Consider the following 19,391-nt stretch of genomic DNA (forward strand, 5'->3'; position numbering starts at 1 on the left):
GCTGCATCTATGTATTATTTTCCATAGGGACTTTCCTGACATACTACTCTCCATGAGTCCGTTCTTGTTTTTTGTTGTTGTTCAGTCTCTCAGTCATGTTTGATGTTTTGCGACCTCATGGACTTCCCTGTCCTGCATCTCCTGGAGCTTGCTCAAACTCATGTCCATTGAGTCAATGATACCATCCAACCATCTCATCCTCTGTCGTCCCCTTCTCCTCCTGCCTTCAGTCTTTCCCAGCATCAGGGTCTTATCTAATGAGTCAGCTCTTTGCATCAGATGGCCAAAGTATTGGAGCTTCAGCTTCAGTCCTTCTGATGAATATTCAGGGTTGATTTCCTTTAGGATTGACTAGTTTGATCTCCTTGCAATCTAAGGAACTCTCAAGAGTCTTCTCCAACACTGCAGTTCAAAAGCATCAATTCCTCGGCGCCCGGCCTTCTTCTTTTGTTTTTAGTCTTCATTTAGAGGAATTGTGATTGTTCTTTGTTTGGATACCGTAAGCTTATACTTAAACCATTGGGGATCTGAAAGATGGAAATCCTTGCGTTTGAGCAGAAGGGGAGAATGAAACAATTTTGAATATAAGAAATATTTTATCCAAGTTCCTTTATGGAAGAATTCAATTATGCTTGTGATCTGGAGTATGTAAGTTGGGCAAAATAACTGTACTTTTGTGCTTATTTCCTTAGTTCTAAAAGAACAGTTTTATATGTGACAGCATTCAGTGTTTCTTCTTAATGGTTTTTGAAGAGATTTATGGTGACTTGTGAAATTGGTAAGAATGAGATCAAATCTCTGGAGAAGTAATTTACATTTAGTGATTTTTAGAAATGGGAAAGATTTTGTTCCTACATCTTATTTTTAGAAAAATCAGTTGAGACTAAGATCTTGTGATTTCCAAGGCTACATTTAGTCAATTATATAAACAAATTCTCAATGATACCAAGAATTCCAAGTGTCTTACTGTTTTACTGGTATTTTTTGATATTACAGATTTCCCATTTTTTGCATTTGCTTATTATAAAAGGATAATATGTAGCCATAACTCAGCTTATGTCTATGATGGACCTTCACTGCAAAAGTTAAAGAGATGGTACACATATGTTTAACTGCCATCAGTTGTTGAGCACTGACTATACACCAGCTTATGCTCTGTATTTCTTTTTTTTAATCTATTTATAATTGAAAGGTAATTGCTTTAAATATTATGCTGGTTTCTGCTGTATATCAACATGAATCAGCCATTGGTATACATATGTCCCCTTCCTCTTGACTCTCCTATGCTCTGAATTTCTGTGCATATAGTTTGGTTTTCAGATGAACCATCCCTCATGGTAGGCGATATGATTTCTTCTTTTTTGCAGTCAGAATGATTAAGTAACTTTATCAAAGTCACCTAACCAAAACAAGGCAAATTAGGGATTACAGCCCAGAATACCCAGCTGTAAAATCAAGGTTTCTCCTATGCCATATGAAGTAGATAATGCTCAAGGTAAATATTAATGGTAGATGGCCTTAAAAAATATTTTTAAATATATATTTTTTTGATGTCTTTGAATTTGTTACAACATTGCGTCTGTTCTGTGTTTTGGTTTTTTGCCTGTGAGGAATGTGGGATCCTAGCTCCCCAACCAAGGATCAAGCTGGGATCAAGCTGCATCCGTGCATTAAAAGGGGAACTTTTAACCACTGGACCACCAGGGAAGTCCCTTGATGGCTTTTATTGATGCTTGTGCCAGGCATTGCATTAGTATTTGCTTACTGATTTCTAATCCTCAAAACAACTCTGCAACATAATGCTTCCATCATTTTCAGATGAGGCAGAGAAGGCTCCTGAGAGGCTCAGTAATAAGTAATTAAGTCAAGGTCTCTCACTAAGTAATACAGGTACTCTGATTCCAGGGCCATAGGTCAGTCAGCTGGCAGTATTTTCATACTATCCTGTGCTGCATGCTGCTTTTACAAATCTCGTCTTGATATATATTTAACTGATGACTTTGGGTTTCCTCAGGGGCCATTAGCATATCAAACTGATCGAGTCTGACAGAGTTTCTAAGGTGAATGTTTTGAAACAATTTTGGTAATAGAGCTAAAGATGGTAGCAGTAGCAGCCACCAGGTAAAAAAGCATTAGGGGTAGAAGTCTGCATATATATATATATATATATAGGTGATTTTGGTTTCCTTGTCTATTTGTTGTCAGTTGCAAAGTCGTTTCCAACTCTTTGTGACCCCATGGACTGCAGCACACCAGGCTCCTCTGTCTTCTACTATATCCTGGAATTTGCTCCAATTCATGTCCTTTGAGCCAGTGATGCCATCCAACCATCTCATCCTCAGTCATCCCCTTCTCCTCCTGCCTTCAATCTTTCCCAGCATCAGGGTCTTTTCCATTGAGTCGCCTCTTTGCATCAGGTGGCCAAAGTATTGGAGCTTCAGCTTCAGCATCAGTCCTTCCAATAAATATTCAGGGTTGATTTCCTTTAGGATTGACTGATTTGATCTCCTTGCAGTTCAAGGGACTCCTAAGAGTCATCCAGCACCATAAATTTGGAAGCATCAGTTCCTTTGGTGCTCAGTCTTCTTTATTTCTACTCTCACATCCGTACATGGCTACCAGAAAAACCGTAGCTTTACTGTCTGGACCTTTGTCAGCCAAGTGATGTCTGCTTTTTAATACGCTGTCCAAGTTTGTGATAGCTTTCCTTCCAAGGAGCAAGCATCTTTTAATTTCATGGCTGTGGTCACTGTCTGCAATGATTTTGGAGCCCCAGAAATTAAAATCTGCCATTGTTTCCATTTTTTCTCCTTCTAATTGCCACAAAGTGATAGGAACAGATGCCATGATCTTAGTGTTTTGAATGTTGAATTTTAAGCCAGCTTTTTTGCTCTCTTTTTTCACCATCATCAAGAGGCTTTTTGGTTCCTCTTCAGTTTAGTTCGGTTGTTCAGTCGTGTCTGACTCTTTGTGACCCCAGTACCTTTTTACTTTTGTCATTAGAGTTGTATCATCTGCATATCTGAGGTTGTTGGTATTTCTCCTGGCAGTCTTGTTCCAGCTTGTGATTCTTCCAGCCTGGCATTTCACATGATATACTCTGCATATAAGTTAAATAAGCAGGGTGACAATATACAGCCTTGTCATACTCCTTTCCCCGTTTGGAACCAGCCTGTTGTTCCATGTCTGGTTCTAACTTTCGCTTCTTGACCCTCAAACAGGCTTCTCAGGAGACAAGTAAGGTGGTCTGGTGTTCCCATCTCTTTGGGGTTCCTTGTCTATAGTGTACTGTGAATAGTGCTGGAGTCAGAAATATATTGCACATGATGCATAGATTTTAAAGATAGTTTATTAACATTTCTATACGTGACTCATTTTATTGCCATGTTTTAGCAAGCATTCAAATTAATTTTTTATTAGGCTTTTAAACTTCTTAAAATTTAGTTTTTATTTTTGTCAGTATTATGCATGTGCATGACAATTTAATTCAGTAGAATCAAATAGTTCTATAAGACTTGTCAGAAAAACCATCCCTCTTTTCCTGTTTCTGGATACACCCATTTTAACTCTTTTACCTGATTGTCTTAATTTTTAATTTCTTGTCTCAAACTAGCTTATATTGTTACATACTGATTTTTTTTTTTCACTTTAGGTATTAACTATTCTTATTATGGAAGAAGAGGGCATCACTCCCACGGCCTCCCCATGTATATCTATATTTATATCTGTATACATCCCATCTTATATATACATCCTTCCATCCTGCCAGCTTTTCAGTATAGTTGCTGCTGCTGCTGCTAAGTCACTTCAGTCGTGTCCGACTCTGTGCGACCCCATAGACGGCAGCCCACCAGGCTCATCCGTCCCTGGGATTCTCCAGGCAAGAACACTGGAGTGGGTTGCCATTTCCTTTTCCAATGCGTGAAAGTGAAAAGTGAAAGTGAAGTTGCTCAGTCATGTCCGACTCTTAGCGACCCCATGGACTGCAGCCTACCAGGCTCCTCCATCCATGGGATTTTCCAGGCAAGAGTACTGGAGTGGGGTGCCATTGCCTTCTCCGTCTCAGTATAGTTAACCCTATATAAATAAATACTGTTGATAGTTGAGCCATGTGTATACTGTAATTTTGTTTTCTTTCCTGAACAGCTTCTTGCTGTATCTGGAAACTTTTTGTTATTTTCTGTGTACTCAATACTTTTTTTTTTTAACCCCCAAACACTTCCCTAGTTAACCTTGAAATACATTTCAGACTCTGTCACTTTATCTTCTTGAATACTGTCTGTTGGAGCTTTCTTATCTGCTCTAGTCCATTGGCTGTTACATAAGTCTTTCTGTATAGCTGTTATTTGGGATCTCCCTTTGCCTTCATTCTTGGGATTCCCCTTGCATAGCTTTTGGGTTGGATTTCCTCTTTCTTGGATCTCATGTCCTCTCTTGATTTACTCCCTTCTTTTTGGTACAGCTGGAGAAGGGAAAGGCTACCCACTCCAGTGTTCTGGCTGGGAAAATTCCATGGACTGTATAGTCCATGGAGTCGCAAAGAGTTGGACATAACTAAGCGACTTTCACTTCACTTTTGGTGCGGATTGTCTAAAAGCTCACTAAAAACAGTAAGTAGACTGTTAATATTTTGAGACCTTATATGTTTAGAAATATACCTTTGTACTTGATTGATATCATGTCAGAGTATCAAGTTCTAGGTTGTAAATTTTCTCACAGAATTTTAATTTTTATGGATGAGGTGCTCCACTTGTTACTGAGAGGTCCAAATGCCTTTCTGACTTCTGATGCTTTGTATCTTGTTTTTTTCCCTCTGGACTGTTGTAAGGTCTCCTCTTTGTTCTGAAATTTCTTAGTTTCTTCTTCTGTTGTGGGTTTATCCACCAAGTTGGTGGTCTCTCAGTCTAAAAAGGCATTTTCAATTCTGGGAAAATTTATTGGTTTATTTCCTTTATAAAGTATTTTCTTGACAGAATATTTCCTTGTTTTTCTGTTATGTGTTTCTAGAATTCTTGTTACTTGGAACTTGGGCCTCTTGAACAGATCTTTGATATTGTTCTCCTTTTCCATATCTTTCTTTGTTTTTTTAGGCTTTGTGTTCTAAGAGATTGCTTTGGTTTTATTTTCTGTTCTTTTTATTGTGGTTTTAATTTCTGCTAACATTTAAAAAAAATTTAAGAGTCCTTTTTCTTTCTCTTTTTTTATATAGTATTCCTTTCTTATTTCATTAAGCAGTAATTTTTTTTCTATCACTGAAGATATATATAGTTTTGGGGGGTGCATTTTTATTCTCCTTTGTTTACCCTTTAAGTTGCTTTTTTTTTTTTGGTATTTTGATGTCTTCTTGCATATTAGAGGCTTCCCTCAAGTCCTGATAACTCTTTTGCTTTCTGTTTTTATTTATAAGTTGTTGTTTAGTTGGTAAGTTGTGTCCGACTCTTTTGTGACCCCATGGACTGTAGCCTGTCAGACTCCTCTGTCCATAGGGTTTCCTAGGCAAGAATACTGGAGTGGGTTGCCTTTTCTGACCCAGGGATCGAACCTGTGTCTCTTGCATTGCAGGTGGATTCTTTACCACTGAGCCACCTGGAAAGCCTTTTTTATTTACAAGTAGGACAACTGAAAACCAAATTGGAATCTCTGTGGGGGGGGGGCATGTCAACTGGGGGATTTGCTGAAGGGTGATATGGCTAGGCTGTTACCTGGAAGAATCCCTGGTGTAAATTTCTTTCTATGTCTTTATATGGTATGGTCAGATTTACCAAAAAAAAAAAAAAAAAAAAACCACAGTTGGTTTTTGCTTGGAGATTATTATCTGGACTATGGGAAAAGGCAAAGGGTCTCAACATTGATTTTTTTCAAACTCATCTGATCACCTAGTGTTACATATGGTGCATCTGCCTACAACTGTGCCTGTAATCATCTCTCTGAAGCCAGACACCCTCTCTGTTTTGCCCTCTTTTTATAGAATACACCTTTAGTTTCTAGTTTTGTCTCAGGATGAGGGGGTAATACAAAAGCCTACTGTGTAGATTGCAGAGGGGATCTGGGTGTGTACCTTTTCTTAAACAGACTAGGGAAGTCTCGTTCCATCTCTACTATTTCCAGAGTATCCTACTGATAGTCATTCCTGAACATTCTATGGAATCTGTGGTGTAAATTGGGTGGCTTCTAAGTTCAGGGTTAGGTTTCCTTGAGTATATTAATTCAGTTATTTATTCATCTACTTGCTAATTCCTAAAATTATTGTTTCCTCATCTTTTATTCTCCTTTTCCTTATGGGATTGATTTTTTTTTTAAATTCACATTATTATTGCTTTGAGTAAGGAGTGGAAGGTAATGTCTGTTTTTAGCCCACAATCTTTGACTGTCACTCTTCAAAACAGTTTCTTACAGGTACTGATTTATTGTATTGCTGTGTTCTGTTAAGCATTCATAGTTTTGCAGTGTCACTAAGTAGAAGGAAATTGAAAGAAATATGTCACTGAGTTAAACTACTTAATATTTTTTGAGTTCTTTGTAACTGTAATGTATTAGTAAGTAGTGACTCTAAGAGTCCTTTTTCTACTGGACACAGTTCAATAACTAATTTTTATAAAAGTACAGATTAATCTAAATTTGAGCTGCAAGGAACTATTTTATTTCTTTATTATTTATTATTATTCCTCACTTATATTCTGATTATTCAGGTTATGCTTCTAAAATATGCTTTGACAAATCTCATTTAAACTTTAATGTCTTTGACCTTAATTATTCATTGGTTAAAATTTACCTCCAAACTAGGAATTATCTCTGTTTTACATTTTTAAAAAACAGCTACACTTGAAACTAGATTTATAGGAGAAAAATGATATCTTTTGTGTTGATGTTACCAGTATCTTCCTTACAGTAATAAAAGAAACAAAGGTTTTTCCCATTTTCCATTACACCTGATCAGTTTTATAGGCATCAGTTCAGTTCAGTTCAGTCGCTTAGTCGTGTCTGACTCTTTGCGACTACGTGAACCACAGCACTCCAGGCCTCCCTGTCTATCGCCAACTCCCAGAATTTACCGAAACTCACGTCCATTGAGTTGGTGATGCCATCTAACCATCTCATCCTCTGTCGTCCCCTTTTCCTCCTGCCTTCAATCTTTCCCAACATCAGGGTCTTTTCAAATGAGTTAGCTCGTCTCATCAGGTGGCCAAAATACTGGAGCTTCAGCTTCAGCATCAGTCCTTCCAAAGAACACCCAGGACTGATTTCCTTTAGGATGGACTGGTTGGATCTCCTTGCAGTCCAAGGGGCTCTCAAGAGTCTTCTCCATCACCACAGTTCAAAAACATCAATTCTTCAGCGCTCAGCTTTCTTTATAGCCCAACTGTCACATCATACATGACTACTGGAAACACCATAGCCTTGACTAGATGGACCTTTGTTGACAAAGTAATGTCTGCTTTTTAATATGCGCTCTAGGTTGGCATAACTTTCCTTCCAAGGAGTAAGTATCTTTTAATTTCATGGCTGCAGTCACCATCTGCAGTGATTTTGGAGCCCCCCAAGATGTGGACTTTTTATTTTCTTAAGAATATTAGTTTAATGCATTGACTTTCTTATAAATGCCATAGTTTTGAACTTAAATATACAAATATGATGAGAGCTTTCTGTTAGAGTTACTATTTTATAGACAAAGAATAAACCATAGACTATAAACTGTAGATTTTTTTTATCCAATAAAAGACCTATACTTACCATCCTGAACGTCTGTGTGGCTTTATGCAAAAGCATATCTCTAAAGGATTAGAAAATAAATGTGGCGCTCTTAGATTTTAGGAGAGAATGAATGTTCTCACAATAGATAGCCTGAGAGAAAGGAGACAGACTAGGGCAGCAGTTCTTTTTCCAGGTTTATGAACAGGTTTTAAGTGTCCCTGAATTCCTTTATGCAAAATATATCTCTAGAGAGAAGGTTCATAATGTCTTTCAGATTACCAGAGGCTTAAAACAGATTAAGAACTAATGGTGAAAGGTAAGAAAAAATTGTATAAAATTTTAAGAATATTACAGGAGATAATTCCATGTACATACTGTGCTTGTATAGCTGTTATGACTGGGCCTATTTGTATAAGCTGGGAATAGAAATTTAGCAAATGCTGTCAGAATGTTTACTTTTATGTTACCATTGTTGATCTGATGTCCTTTATTGGTTTAGCTCAACAGACGTTTATTGAGGAGCTGTTCTGACCTAGGCCTTCTCCTAGGCTCTGGAGAAGCAGATGACTTGAAGAACTCCTTGCCTTTGAGAAGCTCATGGTGCGTTGTAAAGTAGAGACATTTTAGTGTTCTGTGTGAACAGAGAGGAGTCATCTTTAATGTGGTTTAGGACATCAGCGACGCTTCCTGAGGAAAAATGAACCGCTGAATTAGTTTTCTAGGGATGACTGGACATCCCATGGAAAAAGAAAGTTCATTTACAAGTATATGAGATGAGGAGTAGACACCAGCTGATTTTAACTTTGTGAGTTTTTTTTTTTCCTTGTCAGGCTGGCTTTATTTTAAGAATTTAAATTTCAAAGCATTTCCAGGTGGCACTAGTGGAGAAGAATCTGCTTGTCAATGCAGGAGATAAGAGAATGGGTTCCATCCTTAAATCAGGAAGATTCCCTAGAGAAGGGAATGGCAACTCACTCCAGTATTCTTGCCTAGAGACTCTCATGGATAGAGGAGCCTGGTGGGTTAGAGTCCACAGGGTCACAAAGAGTAGGATGCAACTGAGCATTTGAGCAGTAGTAAACCATTAAAACTTCTGTGTCACTGATTAAATGTATTCCTGTTATGTTACTGCTTCTTATTTGCAGGCCGATGATGAATTGTAGGAATTATAGGTGAATCTTTGCTCTGGTGTTAACTTGAGAGCTGTATCTGATGTAAAGATTGTTCCATTACTGCCAAAACTGCAGACTTGATCTTTTGTGGCACCCTTTATAAGGAACTGTGGTTTTGAATTAGATGCCAGTGGAAATTGTGCTTTTCTACTTTGGTGGGGAAAAAAAATGCTATTACAACAAGAAATTGCATACTAGTTTTTAGAATATAGCTAAATTACTAAACTATGGGAAGTAGCTGCAATCTATTTAGTTATTTAAAATAACTAAATAAAATGAAAAATAAGAGCTACCTCCTTCTTCCGTTTTCCCTCCCCCAATGCAAGCAGTAGACTTGTTAGACTGAGATGTCTTGCTTTGATTGATTGACCCATTTTTTTTAAGCCAAGGTTTAAGTAGGGAAGGACTCTAAAGGGCCTAAGATTGAAGATGAAATTTTGGTGTTGGGATGAGCAAACCTCACCAGTACATTGCTGCGGTTAAAATCTTTTAGATTTGTTGTACCAAATAAAAATGATGGGTCAGTCCCTTTCTCTTAAGACTGGGGACAGCTGTTCCTTGTAGTAATAACAGGACTTTTCTCTACTTTCAATATCATTATTTAAGTTAATAAACTTCTATTAGTAAACCCATTACGTCCCAGTTCCTGTTTTAGATTCTAAAGATTCACGGATGACCAAGACATGATCCATATTCTTGAGTAACTCACAGTCTAGTGAGAAAGAAAAAGAAAAATGTAAACGAGTAAGTATGCAGAGGTCATGTTTTAAAACTGGATTAGTAGAAATGTGACAGAAAGATTGGTTTGGTCTGAATACATCTGCCTAGATTCATGAGTTGAAATCTTAATGCCCAGTGTGATGGCCTTAGGAGGTGAGGCCTTTGAGCCTTTGAGAGGTGATTAGGTCATCAGGTCTCCACCCTCATTATTGGGGTTAGTGCTCTTATGAAAAACACCCCACAGAGCTCCCTAACCCCTTTTACCATATGAAGATTCAGGGGAAACTGGGCAATCAGAAACCTGGAAGAGGGCCTGACAATGCTGGTACCTTGATCTTGGTACTTTTGCCCACCAAAACTCTGAGAAGAAATTTTCATAAGCACCTAATCTGTAGTATTTTGTTATAGCAAACCGAATAAGGTGATGACTATCTATATGTATATGTGTGTATGTACATATGTGTATATGCATATACATATTGTCACTCAATATTTTTAAGCTGTCATTTCCTATACTGCCCATTTGCTGTGTGACAGCTACCTCAAAACTAAGCTGTTTTAAATACATTCATTTAATTGTCATAATGGTTCAGCAAAATTGGTAATATCATTTCCAGTGTTTTAGTTGTAAGCTTAGAGAAGTTATATGATTTATCTGAGATCACAAATTTATCAAAGTTACAAAGACAGGATCTGAAACTGGGTGTTTACTTCAAATCCTTTGCCCTTTGATCTTCTGTATGCCAGATATCACATTACAAAAATGAAGAGGACACAACCTCTCATTTTAAAGAGCTATTTGAAGGAGAACAAACACATAAATATGTTATAGGTGCTTTAAGCTGCAGTGAGACACCAAGAGGATGGAGAGATTTTCATGGAAGGTTAGGAAAGGTTTTTTATAAAAGAAGTGATGTTCAGGCTCGCTAGGTGTTTCTTGGATGAAATGTCAGTATATTTGGAATTACTGCCTGCTCTGTTGCAATTTGATGCTCATTCTGAACTCTATCTGCAGGTTTTGTTTTCTTCCTTCTTGTAGTCCAACACATTGTAGGGGATTCTGTTACTGCTGTTGCATAGAGATCATCTAGACATTTGACAATAGTCATTTCCTAAACTCTCCTGTGATTTTAGTACCTGTTTACTGATTGCAGTGGATTTAGTGCTGGGCAAAGGAAACTGCAGTCTTTATAAAACTCAGAGCTCAGAGGGTGATTGGAGATGAGTGATTAAACTTTAGTGTATTCATCTACAGCGGAGATTACACCTCAGTAACTTCACAGTTGTAGAAACTAACTGGCCTTTGGTAGTGAAGTGCTTTTTATTTTCTAAGGATTAGATTATAAAAGTTTATGGGATATAAATAAATAGTGACTTGACCAACCCTCTACGTGTTCTTGTATGAGATCATGGAATTATACTTTATAAAATTGAAGTGTTACGGATATGCTGAAAACTGAGAAGTAACCTAGTTAGCAGTTTAATATAATAGTGTGTCAGTTCAGTTCAGTTGCACAATCATGTCCAACTCTTTGCAACCCCATAGAATGAAGTATGCCAGGCCTCCCTGTCCATCACCAACTCCTGGAGCTTACTCCAACTCATGCCTATCGAGTTGGTGATGCCATCCAACCATCTCAACCTCTGTTGTCCCTTTCTCCTCTGCCTTCAGTCTTTCCCAGCATCTGGGTCTTTTGCAATGAGTCATCTCTTCACATCAGGTAGCCAAAGTATTGGAGTTTCAGCTTCAACATCAGTCCTTCCAATGTACACTCAGGACTGATCTCTGGTTGGATCTCCTTGCAGTCCAAAGGACTCTCAAGAGTCTTCACCAGCACCACAGTTCAAAAGCATCAATTCTTTGGCGCTCAGCTTTCTTTATACTTCAACTCTCACATCCACACATGACTAATGGAAATAGCATAGCTTTGACTAGATGGACCTTTGTTGGCAAAGTAATGTCTCTGCTTTTTAATATACTGTCTAGATTAGTCTTAAGTTTCCTGCCAAGGAGTAAGCGTCTTTTAATTTCATAGCTGCAGTCACCATTTGCAGTGATTTTGGAGCCCAAAAAATAAAATCTGCCACTGTTTCCCCATCTATTTGTCATGAAGTGACAGGACCGAATGCCATGAACTTAGTTTTCTGAAAGTTGAGCTTTAAGCCAACTTTTTCACTCTCCTCTTTCACTTTCATCAAGAGGCTTTTTAGTTCTTCTTCACTTTTTGCCATAAGGGTGGTGTCATCTGCACATCTGAGGTTATTGATATTTCTCCCGGCAATCTTGATTCCAGCTTGTGGTTCCTCCAGCCCAGCGTTTCTCATGATGTACTCTGCATAGAAGTTAAATAAGCAGGGTGACAATATACAGTCTTGACGTACTCCTTTTCCTATTTGGAACCGTTTGTCCATTTCTAACTGTTGCTTCCTGACCTGTATACTGATTTCTCAAGAGACCAGTCAGGTGGTCTGCTATTCCCATCTCTCAGAATTTTCCACAGTTTATTGTGATCCACACAGTCAAAGGTTTTGGCATAGTCAATAAAGCAGAAATCGATGTTTTTCTGGAATTCTCTTGCTCTTTCAATGATCCAACAGATGTTGGCAATTTCATCTCTGGTTCCTCTGCCTTTTCTGAAACCAGCTTGAACATCTGGAAGTTCATGGCTCACATACTGTTGAAGCCTGGCTTGGAGAATTTTGAGCATTACTTTACTAGTATGTGAGATGAGTGCAGTTATGCGGTAATTTGAGCATTCCTTGGCGTTGCCTTTTTTAGGGATTAGAATGAAGACTGACCTTTTCCAGTCCTGTGGCCACTGCTGAGTTTTCCAAATTTGCTGGCTTATTGAGCACAGCACTTTCACAACATGATCTTTTAGGATTTGAAACAGCTCAACTGGAATTCCATCACCCCCACTAGCTTTGTTCACAGTGATGCTTCTTAAGGTGTGTGCATGCGTGCTAAGTTGCTTCAGTTGTGTCTGATTCTTTGCAACCCTGTAGATTGTAGCCTGCCAGGCTCCTCTGTCCAAGGTATTCTCTAGGCCAGGATAATGGAGTGGGTTGCTGTGCCCTCCTCCAGGGAATGTATGTTAAAGAGCAAGATTTTAAATGTGGCAATAAAATTTCCATGACTAAAGATCTTTGGGAAACCTTGAGATAAACCATAAATGATTTTTTAAATAAATCTTCTTTACTATAGGACTTCTGATAGCTTTTAAAATACTCATTTTAATAACATACTAGTGCATCTTTTGGCAGTGTGCTAACCAGTGAAGATGTCAAGAATATTAGTTACTTTCAGTCTGATCATTCATCCTAGCATGAGATGTGTAGGTGCAACTGCATACTAACTTAGCATTTGGGTGTTTAATAGGTATCTTAAGTTAATATGGGCAAAGGCCATCTCCCCAAACCTATTTTAATAAATGACCTGTTACCTACCTACTTGAGCCTAAAAACCTAGCAGTCTTCTTTGATTGTCTTGTCTTTACCACTCGACAAATTCTGAAATCCAAAGTGAATCCTATGGGTTCTACCTACAAATATTAGAACCTGGCTTCATCTTTCTGTCCCCATTAGACCAGACCATCTTTCTGCTTTATACCAGTTTCTTAACTGGTTTCTCTGTTTTCACTCTTACCCTCCTGCCAGTCCATTCTCTACATGGAAACTAAATAGTCTTTTTTAGATCATTAAATTAAGTCATATTATACTTCCTTTAAAAAAAAAAGATTCTGCCATAGCTTCCCATTTATGCTTAAAATAGTAATTTAAATTCCATACTTTGGACTCTAAAATCTTAGCTAGTGTGGGTCTACAAGCTTTTTCTGATTTCATCTACTGTCATTCATGATGCCCTACATGCTAGTAAAGTAATGCTCAAAATTCTCCAAGCCAGGCTTCAGCAACACGTGAACCGTGAACTCCCTGACGTTCAAGCTGGTTTTAGAAAAGGCAGAGGAACCAGAGATCAAATTGCCAACATCCGCTGGATCATGGAAAAAGCAAGAGAGTTCCAGAAAAACATCTATTTCTGCTTTATTGACTATGCCAAAGCCTTTGACTGTGTGGATCACAATAAACTGTGGAAAATTCTGAAAGAGATGGGAATACCAGACCACCTGACCTGCCTCTTGAGAAATCTGTATGCAGGTCAGGAAGCAACAGTTAGAACTGGACTTGGAACAACAGACTGGTTCCAAATAGGAAAAGGAGTACGTCGAGGCTGTATATTGTCACCCTGCTTATTTAACTTAAATGCAGAATACATCATGAGAAACACTGGGCTGGAAGAAACACAAGCTGGAATCAAGATTGCCAGGAGAAATATCAATCACCTCAGATATGCAGATGACACCACCCTTATGGCAGAAAGTGAAGAAGAGCTAAAAAACCTCTTGATGAAAGTGAAAGAGGAGAGTGAAAAAGTTGGCTTAAAGCTCAACATTCAGAAAACGAAGATCATGGCATCTGGTCCTATCACTTCATGGGAAATAGATGGGGAAACAGTGGAAACAGTGTCAGACTTTATTTTTTTGGGCTCCAGAATCAGTGCAGATGGTGACTGCAGCCATGAAATTAAAAGACGCTTACTCCTTGGAAGAAAAGTTATGACCAACCTAGATAGCATATTCAAAAGCAGAGACATTACTTTGCCGACTAAGGTCCATCTAGTCAAGGCTATGGTTTTTCCTGTGGTCATGTATGGATGTGAGAGTTGGACTGTGAGGAAGGCTGAGCGCCGAAGAATTGATGCTTTTTTTTTTTTTTTTTTTAATTTTTTTTTTTTGAATTGATGCTTTTGAACTGTGGTGTTGGAGAAGACTCTTGAGAGTCCCTTGGACTGCAAGGAGATCCAACCAGTCCATTCTGAAGGAGATGAACCCTGGGATTTCTTTGGAAGGAATGATGCTGAAGCTGAAGCTCCAGTACTTTGGCCACCTCATGAGAAGAGTTGACTCATTGGGAAAAAACTCTGATGCTGGAAGGGATTGGGGGCAGGAGGAGAAGGGGACGACTGAGGATGAGATGGCTGGATGACATCACAGACTCGATGGACATGAGTCTGAGTGAACTCCGGGAGATGGTCATGGACAGGGAGGCCTGGCGTGCTGCGATTCATGGGGTCGCAAAGAGTTGGACACAACTGAGCGACTGAACTGAACTGAACTTCTGAAAAAGTCGCCTTTGTGCAAACACCTAGTTTGTCCTGTAAGCCTGGAATACTCTTCCCTCTTTGCTAGTTGTCACATGGCTGATTCCTTCTTCGTGTCTTTCTGGCCTCATGGAGGCCTGCTCTAGCCACCTAATCTAATAAAGTGCCTTGTCATATCACATTATTTGTCACATCATTCTCTTATTTTCACCATAGCACTTAGCACCAACCAATACTGTATCGTTAGTTTTATATTTTTTTCTGCCTCCTCTCCCTACCATGAGAATAGAGATTCTCTTGTTCAGTGCTGTGTCCCAGGGTTAGAACAGTGCTGCTTAGAATATAGTAGGTGGGTGGTCAGAATACTCTAGTTGGATGAAGGAATGCAAGAGTGAAATAAATGGAAGAAACTGACATTGAGGTGGCAAGGAACATTATTCTGAGGCTACTTTGTTTTTTAATAGTAAAGATTTTTCTTTAAACATCAGAAAAATTATGCTATAATTAACACAATATAAAATTCATCTTTTAAAGTGTTCAGTGGATTTAGTATTTTCACAAAATTGTACAACCATCACAGCTGTAGGAGATAAAGATAAGTATCATGTCGTATTGGGTAATGGATGAAAGAATGGACTTTGAATATTTAAATCCTAGGCTTAAATTTTGGTTCCTTACTTTACCAATTTTAAAAGCTTGAGCAAATTAAGTACTTAAGCCTCAGTTTTGTTACTCATAAAATAAAGTATAGCATACCTACCCCCTGAGACATCTGTATGCAGGTCAAGAAACAACAGTTAGAACCATACATGGAACAACGGACTGGTTCTAAATTGGGAAAGGAGTACGTCAAGGCTGTATATTGTCATCCAGCTTATTTTAACTTACATGCAGAGTACATCATACGAAATGCTGGGCTGGATGAAGCACAAGCTGGAATCAAGATTGCCAGGAGAAATATCAGTAACCTCAGATATGCAAATGATAGCAGCCTTATGGCAGAAAGTGAAGAGGAACTGAAGAGCCTCTTGATGAAAGTGAAAGAGGAGAGTAAAAAAGCTGGTTTAAAACTCAGCATACATAAAATGAAGATCATGGCATCCAGTCTCATCACTTCATGGCAAATAGATGGGGAAACAGTGGAAACTTTATTTTTCTTGGATTCCAAAATCCCTGCAGATGGTGACTGCAGCCATGAAATTACAAGACGCTTGCTCCTTGGAAGAAAAGCTGTGACTAACCTAGACAGCATATTCAAAAGCAGAGACATTACTTTGCTGACAAAGGTCGGTACAAAGCTGTGGTTTTTTCAGTAGTCATGTATGGATGTGAGAGTTGGAAAAAGAAAGCTGAGTGCCGAAGAATTGATGCTTTTGAAGTATGGTGTTGGAGACGGCCCTTAGAGTCCCTTGAACTGCAAGGAGATCAAACCAGTCCATCCTAAAGGAAATCAGTCCTGAATGTTCATTGGAAGGTCTAATGCTGAAGCTCCAATACTTTGGCCACCTGATGTGAAGAACTGACTCATTAAGAAAGACCCTGATGCTGGGAAAGATTGAAGGCATGAGGAGAAAGGGACAACAGAGGTTGAGATGGTTGGATGGCATCACCAGCCCGATAGGCATGAGTTGGAGCAAGCTCCAGGAGTTGGTGATAGACAGGGAGGCCTGGCATACTTCATTCTATAGGGTTGCAAAGAGTTGGACACGACTGAGCAACTGAACTGAACTGAACTGATAGACATCATAGAGTTACAAAGATTAAATGAGATATTGTATGTAAAATACTTAAAGAGTACAAGGTCTGCAGTAAATGTTAGTTAATATTAATCATCATCATTACTATTGTAATCCAGGAATTTCCAGTCTGAAGTGGACTGAAAACTGTTTATCAAGTCCCTGATCTCTAGTGTTGGACTTAGACCTATAGAAGGAGCTACTGATGTGAATGACAGGTTGGTACCAATTGTGGATCAAAGAGAGCTAATACCAATGGAATCCTTCCTACAGGGTTCAATAGTAAGGTAGGTATCATTATTACAAACTGAGGCTTGGTAATGTAAAATGACTTGAAGATAATGGACTGTTGGGTTTTTTTTAACTTTTTATTTTGTATTGGAGTTACAGGTGATTAACAAGTTGCAGTAGTTGCAGGTTGACAGCAAAGGAACTCAGTCATACGTATACATGTATCCATTCTCCCCCATACTCCTCTGGCATCCAGTCTGCCACATAACATTGAGCAGAGTTCTTTGTTCTATACAATAGGTCCTTGTTGATCATCTGTTTTGAATATAGCCTTATATACATGTCAGTCCCAAACTTTAACTATCCCTTACTCCCAGCCTTCCTCCTGGCAACCATAAGAGAGGTTCATTCTTTAAGTCTGTTTTGTAAATAAGTTCATTTGTATCATTTCTTTTTAGATTCTGCATTTAAAAGGATGTCATATGCTATTTCTCCTCTGTCTGACTTTACTCAGTATGACAATCTCTAGGTCCACTCCTGTTACTGCAGATGGCTTTGTTTCATTCTTTTTAGTGGCCAAGTAATATTCTATTGTATTTATGCACCACATTTTCTTTATCCATTTCTCTGTTGATGGGCATTAGGTTGCTTGCATGTCTTGGCTATTATACATAGTGCCACAGTGAAGTGAACATCCGTGCACTTATCCTTTCGGACCATGTTTTTCTCTGGATGCATGCCCAAGAATGGGATTGCAGGGTCATATGATAGCTCTATTTTTAGTTTTTTAAGGAGCCTCCGTACTCTTCTTCCTAGTGGCTGTACCAGTTTATGTTCCGAACAGTGTAGGAGGGTTGCCTTCTCTCCACCCCCTCTCCAGCATTTATTGTTTATGGATTTTATGATGATAGTTGTTTTCGCTGGTGTAAGATGATATCTCATTGTAGTTTTGATTTGCATGTCTTTAATAATTAGCAGTGTTGAGCATCTTTGATGTGCCTCTTGGCCATTTGTATGTCCTTTATGGAGAAATGTTTCTTTAGGTCTTCTGCCCATTTTTTGATTAGGTTGTTTGTTTGGATGATGTTAAGCCTCATTAGCTGCTTGCAGGTTTTGGAGACTAATCTGTTGTTGGTCACTTCATTTGCAAATATTTTCTCCCAATCTATGAGTTGTCTTTTTGTTGAATCCCACTTCTGCCATTTAATTAGCTAGGTGATCAGAGTAAGTCACTTAACTTTGAAGATATGGAGTTATTGACACAAATAAGTTGATGTAATTTTGTTTCTAATTTTGAATATATTGACATGTTTTTCACTGTCTAAATTATATACAGATATTCTTCTAACCCTTCCTAGTGGAGTTTCCCCAGTGGCTCCGATGGTAAAGAAGCTGCCTGCAATGCAGGAGACCTTGATTTGGTCCTTGGATAGGGGAAGATACCCTGGAGAAGGGAATGGCTATCCAGTTCAGTTCTTGCCTGGGAAATCCTATGGACATAGGAGCCTGGAGGGCTACAAAGAGTTGCAAAGAGTCGCAGAGAGTCAGACACCACTGAGTGACTAACACTTTTACTTTTCAGTCCTTCCTAGTACCCCTGTTTTGAGTTCTCTGTAAAAACCTCCTCCCCAATTCCTTCAGCCTTAAGATTCTCCAACCCAATTTAGAAAATATCAATTTTGTTGATAGTTGGATTGAACAGTAAATAGTTAAAATTGAGGGTAATGATGGGTGTAACTGTCTTGAGATGGTAACAAATGGTTTATGAGAATAAATTTAGATGTCACAATGGGGACCAGTCTATTCTTTAGAGTCTTAAAGAGGAAGTACACAATGCTTTTGAAATTTACTAAAAGTAGATCAAATTGAATGACTGATTATAAGGGATTTGTGGTCAGAGTTTTCCCTTAAGGCTCAGTTATTTACTTGTCAAGCCATTCTGTCTTCCTCTAGAAATGGATTGACCTTCAAATATGAGTAAAAGGACTGGGATAAACAACCTGACTGCTGGGTATTTATTTTAAAAGAAAAGACCTCAGGGTAATGCTATGACTTTTTAATCACATTTATGTTCTAATCAGAAAGCTCTAAGTTGTCATATAGTTATGATGTCCTGTTGGGAGCTATACAAGAGAAACTAGTTGAATTCTTGTCCTCTAAGACCAAAAATGTATACAGCTACTCTCACACGTTGTTAATGAGTTTTAAAAGAATCCAGCCTATTTTGGGGGAAAAAATAGACCTTATGTAAACATTAAAAATGTATATGCCCTTTAGCAGGGCAATTTTACTTCTAAGAATTTATCTTTTATAATATGAGGAGGCTTACTGCAGCATTGTTTAAAGTGATAAATGGCTGGAAAGAACCTCAATATTTATCAGTAGGTGACTGGTTGAAAATATTATCTATCTATATAAGGAAATATTATTCAGTCTTTAAAAATAAAGTAGATCTACTTTAAAGTACAACAATCTTCTGGACATATTAAAGTGGAAAACATTCTTTAGTATACTGTAGTACGCAACAGGTGTATAAACAAGCACAAGCATTTTTATGCTTGTATAGACAGACTCTGAAAGGGTGGGGTGGGGGGCTACATACTTTCTGTTATTGAAAATGTTTTTTAATATTTGCATCAAATATCTTAACATAGCATGTGAGATACTGGGTTAGCTGAA

At 38.3% G+C, this 19,391-nt stretch overlaps 1 protein-coding gene across 2 annotated transcripts in view; it reads left to right on the forward strand.

The window, feature by feature from the left end:
* The window catches only part of MOB1B (MOB kinase activator 1B), a 57,794-nt gene that overhangs the window by 13,760 nt on the left and 24,643 nt on the right, over positions 1-19,391 (forward strand). Inside the window, exons 1-2 of one of the 2 annotated variants that reach the window (XM_040237032.1) lie at positions 8,713-9,608; positions 16,601-16,699. The exons of the other annotated variant lie outside the window; for it this stretch is intronic. The gene's annotated coding sequence lies outside the window, so the exon portion shown is untranslated. Of the gene's footprint in view, positions 1-8,712; positions 9,609-16,600; positions 16,700-19,391 lie in introns of those variants that run through there. 2 annotated transcript variants of the gene reach the window in all.

The sequence above is a fragment of the Oryx dammah genome, unplaced genomic scaffold, assembly GCF_014754425.2.
Source record: "Oryx dammah isolate SB20612 unplaced genomic scaffold, SCBI_Odam_1.1 HiC_scaffold_3, whole genome shotgun sequence".
NCBI classification, from domain to species: Eukaryota; Metazoa; Chordata; class Mammalia; order Artiodactyla; family Bovidae; genus Oryx; species Oryx dammah.